The sequence below is a fragment of the Aotus nancymaae genome, unplaced genomic scaffold (assembly GCF_030222135.1).
Source record: "Aotus nancymaae isolate 86718 unplaced genomic scaffold, 86718_ANA_hifiasm-v0.15.2.pri h1tg000021l, whole genome shotgun sequence".
In the NCBI taxonomy this organism is placed as follows: Eukaryota; Metazoa; Chordata; class Mammalia; order Primates; family Aotidae; genus Aotus; species Aotus nancymaae.
Genome location: NW_026988433.1, coordinates 19,398,551 through 19,411,056, shown reverse-complemented (window position 1 = coordinate 19,411,056; position 12,506 = coordinate 19,398,551). Strand labels below are relative to the sequence as shown.

Below are 12,506 nucleotides of genomic sequence, written 5' to 3'. Positions count from 1 at the left end.
GTTCTCAGTGAAGAAGAATGTTGACCTGGCACAAGCCTAAAAAATACTCACTACTCCACCTTGGGGATTTTGTGGCAGAAGAACTATATGTGAGCCATCATCAAAGTGTTGTAACCTTGAATTTGCTATTTTAATTTCTGATGCACTCTGAGTCAAGAGCAGCCATCTTGATGGAAAGCTCAGCTGTAATTCTCAGCCTTTCCTGGGCATGGGTGTGATTTCAGGCATTCTTCCTTGGTGAAAGGCTGTAGCTAAGATGACCAATGGTTTCTGCTGAGACAGTGATGGAGCTGACGCCTGAGCCAGGTTCCTAGGGAGGGGTGACTTACAGACCAGAGTTCTGGCCCTGATTGGGCTTCCCAGGGCTTCCCAGTCTCCCTTCTGTGGCAGATCAGTGAGGTGAAGTTCCAGAAGACCTTGTTTCCAGCCTGCTTCATGTTTTACCAACTGTGTGACCTTGACCAACTCATTTAACCTCTCTCAGCCTCAGTTTCCTCATCCATAGAGTGGGGATAATAATGCCTATTTCTTGGAGGCACCCAGGGGACTGCTGGAGATGATATACATAAAGCACTTAGTACAGAGAAAATGCCTGATGATTTTTTATCTTCATGATTATCATAATAATCATCATCACTATTAACAACCACAATGTGCTCAGATTCCAGAAAAGTCACACATGAGCATCCTGGGTCCAGATGCAAACAAGGCCCTCAGAAAGAGATGCCGGGAGCCAGGAGCAATATCTGCCCCACTGGCTGTGTGAGGATTGAGGAATGGGTGTATACACATACATGTGAAGAGCTCAGAATAGATTCTGGAACAAAGCACACACCCAATAAATGCTAGCTGTAGTGCACACCTGTAAAGAGAGAGGAGAGCAAGGGAAGGAGGGAGGAGGAGGGGAGACCAAGTCAGAAGGTCACATCCACACCCAGAGAAAACGACAGAGAGGAAGAGAGAGAGGGAGGGAAGGACAGACAGAAAGAAAGGGAGAGAGAAGGGGAAGGGAAAAGAGGACAAGAAGGAGGAATGAAGGGAAGAGAAGGAAAGGGACAAAAGAGAAAAGCGAAAACCAAACAGAGAGACAAGGAGACATTGGCAGAGACAGGGAAAGAGAGAACGTGAAAGTGACAGTATGTATCCAGGGGTCCTTGTCCTCGCCCAGATCACCACCCAAGCTGGTCCCACTGACACCCTTTTATCCACCTTCCCCAGCCTTGCTCTGAAAATCCACACCTTCCGCCCATCCATGCCAGGTTGCGCATTGCTGCCCATCCTGTTCCTGACCCACAGGCCTGCTGATGGGGCTGTGGTGGGGGCCAGCTGTCTCTGCAGTCGTCTGTCTTGGACTCATCTAGATCCTATCGGCCGCAAGTACCACCGACCGCACTGACCTATCTCCTGCCCCCGCTGGTCTCCAACCCTGCTTCCCTATTGGTCCATCAGAACAATAAATGTCCTGCTGTCACCTTCTATCTGCCCACCACCCCTCCTGCTTGGGTCCAGGAGAGGCAGGGCCACAAAAGAAGATTTATACAATAAGACCCTATCGCTATGCAACAGTCATCCCCCACCCATCTGCAGAGGGGGCAACTAGGGGCAGGGGGTGGGGGGCACCTGCCAGGGGCCTCACTGTGGTCCCCATTCCAGGGCAGCAGCCGCAGCACTGATGGACGAGGAGGCCAGCTCCCCTCGCACTGTCTGCCTGCACTCTGCTCAATACTTCTCGGAGTGGCTCTATTTGTATTGGGTAATATATAGGTCTATCTGGGCACCATTGGAGTCGATCCTGCTGCCACCTCCCCCTCCTCATCCCAGCCCCTCCATCAAAAGGAAGACAGTGAATTCAGCCAAAATGCTTCAGTGGCCTTCTGCCTTCTGGTGCCCAGGGCGGTGAGCATGGCTGTGGCAGTCATGAGAGGAGGATGCCTTCCAGGGCTCTGGCTTCTCCCAGCCTCTGGGCCATGTCACATGCAAGAGGCCCAGTTGTAGAAGATGGGTCAGTTCAAGAAACATGTGCACCTACTATGTGCCAGGAACTGTGTGATAGATGCTGGGTCCAAGGATCCGTTAGACATGTTCCACGCCTTTGGGGAGTCTGGAGAGTTAGGCAGGGAATGTGCCCAAAACCGAATAAGGATGAAGGAGGCGCCACAGTGAGTGTCCCTTTGTGTGCCACTATCACTTGCTTATCCTTCAAATATTCAGAATGAAACGGTGACAGCAATGTCTGTGCTTGGTCACTGAGAGGCTGGGAGGATGAAACATGGAGAATGCTCAGCACGGTGCCTGGCACCCGACAGGCCTTCAGTAAATGAGAGGCGGCTGGGATGAGGCTCCCTGAGTGCAAATTCCAGCTCAACCTTGAGCAAGCCCTTACTGTCTTTTTACTTCTGTTTCCTCGCCTGTGAAATGGGGAGACTCAGTAACTTCCTCATCAGGTTACTGTGGAGTGAAATGAATTAACGTGCACACAAAGCTCTTAGACTATCTGGCACTCCGAATCTTGCAGAAGTGGAAGCTGTTTTTATTGTTAGAGCAGTCCTCCTGACCTGAGGAGGATACATTTCAAAACTTTCAGTGGATGTCTAAAACCATGGATAGTAACACACACATGGTCCCCAACATATGATGGTTAGACTTACAATTTTCTGACTTTACAGTGGTGTGAGAGTGACATGCATTCAGCAGAAACCATACTTGCAGTGCCCATACAACCATTCAATTTTTACTTTAAGTACAGTATTCAATATGTAATAAGCTGGGCACAGTGGTTCATGCCTGTAATCCCAGCACTTTGGGAGGCCAAGGTGCAAGGATCACTTGAGGCCAGGAGTTCAAGACCAGCCTGGGAAACATAGTAAGACCTCATCTCTACGAAAATAAAAATTAAAAAATTAGCCAGGTATGGTGGCATGCACTTGTAGTCCTAGCTACTCAGGAGGCTGAGGTGGGAAGATAGCCTGAGCCCAGGGTTCAAGGCTGCAGTGAGCTGTGATCACGCCATTGCACTCCAGCCTCAATAACAGAGAAGCCTGTCTCAAAAAAAAAAAAAAAAAAAAAGAAAAAGAAAGAAATAAATAAGATATTCAATGCTTTGTTATAAAATAGGTTTTGTGTTAGATGATTTTTTTTTTCCAACTGTAGGCTAGTATAAGTGTTTTGAGGATGATCAAGGTATGCTAGGCTAAGCTACGACATTTGGTAGGTTAGAGGTTTTAAATGCATTTTCAACTTAAAGATATTTTCAACTTAATGAGGGTTTATCAGGACATAACCCCACTGTAAGTTGAGGAACATCTGTACTGTTTTTTCCCTATATACACACACCTATGGTAAGGCTTACTTTATAAATTAGGCACAGTAAGAGACTAATAACAATAACGAATAAAATAGAACAATTGTAACAACATACTGCAATAAAAGACATGTGAATGCGATCTCTCTCTTTGTCAAAATATCTTAGTGTACCATGCGGCACCATGGGTAAAGGGGACTAGTGAACATGGCGGCTATTGGTTTTACTTTCCTCAATGCAGCAGTTCTTCGGGAACTTGAGGTTTTACCTGCTAAATGGGGATAATAGCAGTATCTACCTAATAGGTGACGATGAAAAAAGATAATGTAGGGAGATAATGTATATTCAGGGCAACTTGAATCTATGTTCCTGGGTAAAAACATTATTTTAAAAAAGAGATATAACGTATGTAAAATGCTGTCTTAGTCCACTTTCTGCTGATATAACAGAATACCACAGACTGAGTAATTCACAAGGAAAAGACATGCATTTCTCACAGTTCCTGAGGCCGGGAAGTCCAATATCAAGGTGCCAGCATCTGGTGAGGGGCTTCTTGCTGTGTCATCCCAGGGTTAAAGGCAGAAGCGCAAGCTAACAGGAGAAACAGACAGCAAGAGAAACGGGGGGCCCACTACCGCCGCCACAGTATTAATCCATTCACAAGGGCAGAGTTCTCATGACCTGATCATCTCTTGAAGTTCTTACCTTGCAACACTGTTGCAATGGCAATTAAATTTTAACAGGAGCTTTGGAGGGGACATTCAGACAACAGCAAATGCTTATCTCAGGCGTGGTGCTTAGTGGGTACACAGTATACTCTTAGTGATGATTATCTGTTCACCCAAGCTTGCATTGGAATAATTAAGGTATTTGACTTCTCTGTCCTCCAGAGGAGGTTCCTAGTGACATGTGTGGTAGCCAATATGTATCATAGGTACTGTAACCACATAAAACAAAGACACATGGGTCTGGGCAGCTAGGATGGACAATTCTAGCCTCATCTACATCTACTCTTCAGGCAGAGGAGGCATCCTGCCACCTGCATGCCTTTCTGCTGGCAGGCTTTTCCTCCCTGTATTCCTAGGGCCGCCATAAGGAAATGTTACACACTAGGTGGCTTAAAATAACAGACATTTATCATTTCACAGTTCTGAAGGCCACAAGTCCAAAATCAAGGTGTTGGCAGAGTTGATTCCTTCTGGAGGCTTCAGTAGAGAATCATTCTCTGCTGCCTCTCTTCAATCTCTTTTCTCATTTCTTTTTTCATTTCTCTTGTTTCTATATGCATTAAGACTCAATCTGGCTTATGGCAAAGGGTATTTATGAACTCAAGGAACTGCAAAGTCCAGAGGATAGTGGGGATCTCAGGTGCAGCTGGACCCAGGGTCTCAAATGATATTTTCAGGCATCTGCTCTCCCATCATCTCTTGGCTCTGCTCTTCTCTTATTCGCTTCATTATCAGGCAGGCTCTCCTATCATGGATGCACATATTATCCATAGCCCAGCAGAAAGAGAGTGGTCCTTTCAGAATAGTTCCAGGCAAAGCCCTGCATGTCACTCTTGGTCTGGCTTGAGTCACAGGTCCAGAGTTGAACCAATCATCATGCAGCTGATTGTCAGGCTTGGGACCTGCACTCAGTCATGACTGGGGGAAGGAGGTAGTGCCTTCAAAGGGAAATTGGGTTGAAGTTTCTAGACAAAGGGGGAAAGTATGATGAGCTTGCCAAAATACTGACTATTCCTTCCACTCTCCTTCCTTTCCTCTGATTCCACCAGACATGCTGAGCTGGAATGATGTGTACAGAGAGCCTGAGTCCTGGGTGTTCTCCAAGAGCACATGCTAAGTGGTGAGTCAGGTGAGAAAAGTGTTTGAAAGGTGAGATGCCAGGGCAGGAAAAGACCACTCAGCACCAAGAGTTTCTTCTCAGTGAACAAAAATGTTGAGACTTGAGGCCATCAGGTCTACTGCCTTAGTGGTATAAATGGAGAAACTGAGACCAAGGAGGTGAAGGGACTTGCTTAGAGTACCCTGTGAGTCAGTGGCAGAGCAAGAAGCAAAACATTCATCTCACGTTTCTGGGCTGGTTTTCATTCTCCCACACACTTGCGTGGTCAGATGGGTGGTGGTTCTGTGGGATGTAGCTACCTGCTTGAAGGAGACTCTGGAGATGGTGCCCAAGAAGAGGTGTCATTTTGGATGGGCACTGAAGGATGAATAAGCGTTTGCCAGGGAAGGAGGAATATAACCCATACATCCAAATCCATACATCCTCCCATTCTCCCTCCTTCTCTTCCTTCCTTTCTCTCCTTCTCTCTTTCATTTCATCCTCCCTCCGGCCCTCCCTTTGAAATAACTTGGGAGGGAGTGATCCTGGCTAGCACCTGGGAAGAGAGGGAAGAAGTTGTTGCCACATCCAGGATTGGACCCATGAGAGCCTGAAGAGGAGTGGTAACGGTAAGACCAGAAGTCATAGCGTGCGAAAGCTTCCCAAGAAATGCAGGTGTCCAGTCATGGAGTGTGCTGCTTCCCAGGAACAAAAACAAAGCAAAACAACATCAAAACCAGGAACTGCACCTCCCTTACCCAGGGTGGCCACTAAAATAATTTATCTGATTGTGGTAAACGTCTTGCAGTGTATTCATATATCAAATCATCACATTGGACATCTTGAATTTATGCCATTTTAACTTTTCAATTATACCTCAATGAAGCTGGGAAAATAAGTAAATAAAATAATGGAAGAAAAAATTCCAATTCACCATTGAGTTCAGGCACAGTTCCCTGGGGATAGCAAAGCTTGTGGGTTACAAAAGCAAGAGGAACAAAAAGGGAGACCCTGGAGCTGGGGAAAACCATTTAAAGCTACATGGCAGCCTCTACTTTCCCTCTGTCCAACCCCATATAATTTATAATCCCAGTCTCCCTGGCAATTAGCCCAGATCTCCCTCCATGGGGAGGGGTAGTTAGAGCAGGTCATGTGACCATGGGGTCACATGACCCAGAGCTGGGTTGAAGCTGTCCAGGTCCTCAAAGTGCTCCATGTGCTTTGCTCTGTGGGGCTGATTTGTCGCCCCTTCTGTCCCAGCTTGGTCTGCTTGGAGGGTGGGGTCTGCCTCTGCACTTCCCAGCTGGGTCGTCTTCTCCTGTGCTAGAGGGGAATGGCTGGGAGAAGAAGCTGGAGTGTAGGCTTTGTGGCCTTGGACAAGTCCTTTATCCTAAAAACGGAGGCTCCTAAGTGAGCCTCAGTGAATTATCTCCTAAGTAAGCCTTAGTCATTTCCTAAGCGAGCTTCACCATGGCTTTCGTCTGCTGCAAACTCCAGGAGCTGCCCCTCTCAGGGACAGTATCAGCTGAAGTCCTCATGGAAGCGGGGAACCTCTCCACCCTCATGCCCTCACCTCCTGCACCTCTGGGGAGTTCCTTCCCCATGCCAAGCTCGTTCCCTGCCCACTTTAGGTTTCTGCATTTGCCGTTTCCTCTGCCTGGCACACCGTTCCCCCAGCTCCTCCAGTGGCTAATTTCTTCTCATCCTTGAAGTCTCATTTTAAATGTCGCTGTGTTTTGTCACCCTATTACTGCCTACCTTCACCCCAGTTCCCATCACTGCCTCATCACCCCGTTTCTCCGTCTTCATCACACTCGCCCTCATCACCCCGTTTCTCCGTCTTCATCGCACTCGCCCTCATCACCCCGTTTCTCCGTCTTCATCGCACTCGCCCTCATCACCCTGTTTCTTCGTCTTCATCGCACTTGCCCTATCTGAAACTATTTGTCCATCTATCTGCCTATTGCCCTTCTCCCTTCTAGAGTGTAAACTCCGTGACGTGTGTCCCATCTTACTTGTCTTATTCACAGCTGAATCTCCATTCTGGATAACCGTGTTCAACGCAGTAAGTACTCAGTAAAGTCCATGAATCACCGACTGCCTCATTTTGTCGATGAGACAGCTGAGGTTCAGGGAGAGCAAGTGATCAGCTTAAAGTCCACCACAAACCATCTGCAGACTCTGAAGTCCTTATTCCTTCCTTTAGGTTACACTTTTCCCCTCATCTGTAATATGGGGACAATTATGACTCCTGACTCTTTCTAATGAGAAAGTTACAGAACCTAGAGTTATCCCTTCCTCTACATGGGAACTCAAATCAGAACAACACAAGCCCAGGTTCCTTCTCCCTCTTCAGGTGGGAAGCCTTTCAAACTCACCGCTGGCAGTATCCAGAGAAGGAAACCATAAAATCCGTGACAGAATGGTTTATTGCACCCATGCAAACATGGCTCCAGGCTAAATCAAGTTTCTCCCAAATCATAAAACCGTAGAATGTCGGCACTGGCAGAGAACTGGGAGATTGTTTAGCCTGGAGGCTCCCAGACCTCAATGAGCAAGGGCCTTACTTGGGGAAGAATTTGGAAACTCAGATTTCTAGGCGCTACCCTGAGCATCTGTGTTCGTTGGAAGTGCAAAGGGCTTGCTGGGCTCTAACACCTGGGAAAAACAAAGAAGAGAGGAAGCAGGATGGGGCATGGGGTGGGGTCAGAACACAAATGTGCAGATATGACAAGTTTCTGCCAGCCCAGTGGGGAGCTGCAGATCAAAGGTGGTTAGAGGAGTCCTGAGTTGGACGGAAGTGACCATGGCCCTGGTGCCACCATCATGGTCACTGGCCAGGTGCCACCCTAAGGAGAATGTGCCCTCAACTCCCAGGACCTTGCTCAGCCACTGGCCAGGGGCAGCCCAGAAAAAGCATGACCTTGAAGGAAGCAAATGCAGATGAGCTGGAAGTTAGCCACGACCACAGTCCTGCAGCTGGGCAAGGAGGCTTTTCTTGAAGGGAAGGCAGCTCATCTCCATGCTATTGCACTGCTCAAATCCATACCCCTGGAGGGACCTGAGATTTGGTATTTTAGTAAGTTCTCTGAGTGCCTGAAGCTCCTACGTGACTCCTTTTCCAGTGCTGTTTCCTCTGCCCAGGCTGGCACAGTCAAGCTGACCATCCCTCCCATTTCTTGTAGCCACCTTTCAGGAGAGATAGAACGAAGCAGGTGGCCAGCCTGCAGGATCTGAGAGAGAGGGTTTAGGGTCTTGTTCTCAACCAAGGATAATTGTGTCCCCAGGAGACATTTGGCAATGTCTGGAGACAGTCTGGTCATCACAACTGGGGCAGGAGGTGCTAGTGGCCTTTAGTGGGGAGAGGCCAAAGATGCTGCTACCATCCTGCAATGCACAGGACAGTCCCCACCCCAAACAATGATCTGGACCAAAATGTCAATAGAGCTGTGGTTGGTAAACCCTGGTCCACGACCCTCCTGAAATCAGGGGTGGTATCTGGTGAGTACAAGGTGGATTTTTCTGATTTTGGCTTTCCCAGTTTGGGCTGTGACCCAGACTAGGTTAGGACCTTCTGTCCTCTGGGCTCTGGCTTGCCGGAGCCATCTGTGCCCAAACCTGCCATCCTCCTGTTCCCTGCAGGCCTTTGCACTTGCTGTTTCCCCTGCCAGAACAATCTCTCCTACCCACCCCCAGCCTTCTTCATCACCTGATGCCTTTATTCATCACTTACTCTGTGCCAGGGACTGTGCTCAGTACTTGCCTGGTTTTTCTCATTTGTCCTCACAAGACAAGTGCCACCCTCTGAAGGTGGTGTGATTGTTGCCTCCCATTTAGAGAGAGGGAACAGAGACACAAAAGGGTTAAGTGGCTTGCCCAAGGCCACACAGTCAGGGAATGATAAAGCTGGAAGACTGTTTAGCCTGGAGGCTCCAAACTCAGATTTCTAGGCTCTACCCTGAGAATCTATGTTAGTTGGAAGTGCAAAGGGCTTGCTGGCTTCTAACACCTGGGAAAAACAAAGGGGAGGGAGCAGGATGGGGCATGGAGTGCCCCATCACGCAGATCACACAGCATCACTTCTTCCATATTCTTGGTTATAAATGAGTCACAAGCCCACCCAATGGAGGCAGGCTGCAGAGCCCAGAATCCTAACCACTGCACCATCCTGCCTCTTCAGCAGCTGCCTTCCCACCCTGTCATTGTCTGTGCACTTGTCCTCAGCCTCCTGCAGGCTCTGGGCTTGGTGTGGGCAGGGACTTTGTGCCCAGCATGGTTCCTTTTACAGAAGCAGCCCTCTGGAAATATTTGGCGAGTTGATGAACTCACAGCATTCTGGTCTCCATTCTTGAAGCTCCGTGGCTACACTCATGTCAGCATCTGAAGGCAAAGAGCCTGTGATCCACCGTTGAGTTAGAATTGAGCATTGGAGTTCCTGGTTCTCACTGGAGGGTGATGGAAGAAGTGCCACTTGAGGAAGGTCTCTAGATTTGGTGGAAGCCATAGACACTTGTGTTCATGACTGTGACTCCATGTCATGAATGGTCACAGGATAGAGCTTACTTTCAAGGATGCTGTGCCTAGGGAAACACAGAGCACCTTCCTCACCTTGGTGTTTTTAGTGCTGGGTGTGGTGCCTGCTGAACAGTGGTGCATTCACTTCTGAGGGCAGCTGTAATAAATTACCACAAACCATGTGGCTTAAAACAGCAGAATTTTATTCTCCCATGGTTCTGGAGGCCAGAAGTCCCAAATCAAGGTGTCAGCAGGGCCGTGCTCCCTCTGAAGTCTCCGGGGGAGGATGTTTCCTTGCCTCTTTCAGCTCCTGGTGGCTCCAGCCATTCCTTGGCTTGTTGCTCCTTCGCTCCAGTCTCTGCCTTCATCTTTATATGGGTCTGCACCTGGTTTTCTTCCTGGTGTTGAGTGTCTTCTCCTTTTCTGTATCTTATAAGGACATGGGTCATTGGATGTAAGACCCACCCTAAATCTAGGATGAGCTCATCTTGGGATCTTTAATTACATCTGCAAAGACTCTGTTTCCAAATAAAGTCACATTCACAGGCATCGGGTGTTAGGAACTGGACATATCTTTTTGATGCCACTATTCAACCCATGATAGTGATGTAGTTACAAAAACAATAGTTTCTCCCCTCCCACATGGTGGGAGCCCCCTCTGGGATTTCCCCTCTGGAATCCCCTTCACACTCTTCATGGAAGCTTTTCTCTTCTCCCTTCCTTCTCTTTCTCTACCTGAATAAAATCACCTTTCTGCAAAAACAAAAACAAAAAAAACAATAGTTTCAGTATCAATGATGCTGATATCCACGGTTAATTCTTCAATTCCAATCCTGAGTCCTTTCCATGTGCCTTGGTCTTATTAGAGACTTTACCTGAAGCGTTTCCTTTGATACTGACACCAACCCTCACTCCTTCCCAATTCACAGACAAAGAAGCTGAGACTCAGAGAGGTGATGTGACTCTTTCAAGGTCTTCAATTTCCAAAGCTGGCTGTGCATCTGAATCACCTGGGGTGGGAGGGCTTGTCTTTGCTTTTTGACAGAATCTCCCTCTGTTGCCAGACTGGAGTGCAGTGGCACAATCTCAGCTCACTGCAACTTCTGCCTCCGGGGTTCAAGTGCTTCTCCTACTTCAGCCTCCCAAGTAGCTGGGACCACAGGTGTGTGCCATGAGGCCCAGCTATTTTTTGTACTTTTAGTAGAGACAGGGTTTAATCATATTGGCCAGGATGGTCTCGATCTCATGACCTCTTGATCCACCCGCCTCGGACTCCTAAAGTGCTGGGACTATAGGTATGAGCCACCGCTCCCAGCCATCTTTTTTTTTTTTTTTTTTTAAGGTATAAGAATGCAGATTCTTATACCTTATCCACAGAAGAATCTGACTTATGAAGGTTTCAGATTCTAGGATGAATTTTAAAATCCTCATTTTTATCAAGTTCTTAGAGGAAATTTCCTCCTAGTTAGGTTTGGGAATGTGTCCTGGTAACTATTGATGTGTAACAAATTACCCTGGTCCTTAATGGCTTAAAACACTTGTTTTATTTTGTTCTGGGTTTTGCGGGCCAGGAACTTGGGAAAGGCTCAGCTGGGCGGTTCTCACCTGAGGCTTTCTCATGAGGTTTCAGTCACACGTTGGTTGGGGCTACAGTCAGTTGAAGGCTCAGCTGGACGGGATGTCTGAGATGGCTTATTTCTGATTGGCTCACTTCTGGTGACTGGCAGGTGATGCTGGTTCTCTGTCAACAGGGGCTTCTCTACGTGGCTTCTTCAGCATGGTGGGCTTAAGGGTGGTGGGCTTCTCAGAGAGAGGCCCACAGGTTCCAGGCATGAGGAGATCACACAGCATCACTTCTTCCATGTTCTTGGTTATAAATGAGTCACAAGCCCACCCAAATTCAAATGGGGAGAGGAGAAGGACACAGACCTCACTTTTCAGTAAAAGGCTGAATCTATGTTCATTAAAAAAAAAAAAAAGACTACGATAGAGTGGTACACACTACTTAGCAATACCTTCCTCTTTTCTTTTGGCTGAATGTTCATTGAAGTAGGTTATTTTAAGATGAACATTATCCTGGGAAACGGAGGTCAAGACAGGCTGGAAGACCTCACTCCTACCCTGCTCCATCCACCAGATTCACACCCCAACCAGATTGGAGAAATGTTGTTTAGTCACCAAGTAGGGAAATAAAAAAGAAAATGGGAACTTCTATGCCAGCGCTGAGACTGTCTCTCCCTCAATCCCATCCATGCCATCTACTGCGGTCTAATGTTTGTGTCCCCTGAAATTCCTAGTCCTTAATGTGATGGTATTAGGAGGTGGGGCCTTTGGGAGGTGGTTAGGTCATGAGGGTGGAGCCCTCATGAATGAGATTAGTGCCCTTATAAAAGAGACCCCAGGAAAATCCTTTACCCCTCCCACTATGTGAGGATACAGCTAGAAGGTACCATTTATGAACCAGACACCTGATCTGCTGCCATCTTGATCTTGGACTTCCCATCCTCCAGAACTAAGAGCAATAAATTTCTCTTGTTTATAAGCTACCCAGCCTATGATATTTTTGCTACAGCAGCCCACATGGACTAAGACACAATCCCTCGCACGGGAGAGGGGAGAAATGAAGATCTCTGTGTTTCAGTATGAACTAGTTCTAAAGGCAGCCACAGACTTCTGGTTCCCCGAAACAAAAGTGGTTCAGGGGTCGTCTATCCTTTGCCCTCCCTTGACAAACGCTTCTCCCTCTATCTTTCTGGGTGATTGGCTCCCCTTCTCTTTGCCTCAGTTTCCCCTCTATACACTGAAGAAGTTGGGCTGGAACACAGGTTGCAAACTTGCTAAGAGGCAGATTTCATGTATCCCT

The 12,506-nt window shown here is 47.6% G+C and overlaps 1 long non-coding RNA gene across 1 annotated transcript in view; it reads right to left on the bottom strand.

The window, feature by feature from the left end:
- Nucleotides 1-3,669: 3,669 nt before the first annotated feature.
- LOC105728903 (uncharacterized) overlaps nt 3,670-12,506 on the bottom strand; it is a 31,464-nt gene continuing 22,627 nt past the window's right edge. The window contains exon 3 of the long non-coding RNA XR_001110144.3: nt 3,670-5,684. This is a non-coding gene — a long non-coding RNA (uncharacterized LOC105728903). The remainder of the gene's footprint in view (nt 5,685-12,506) is intronic.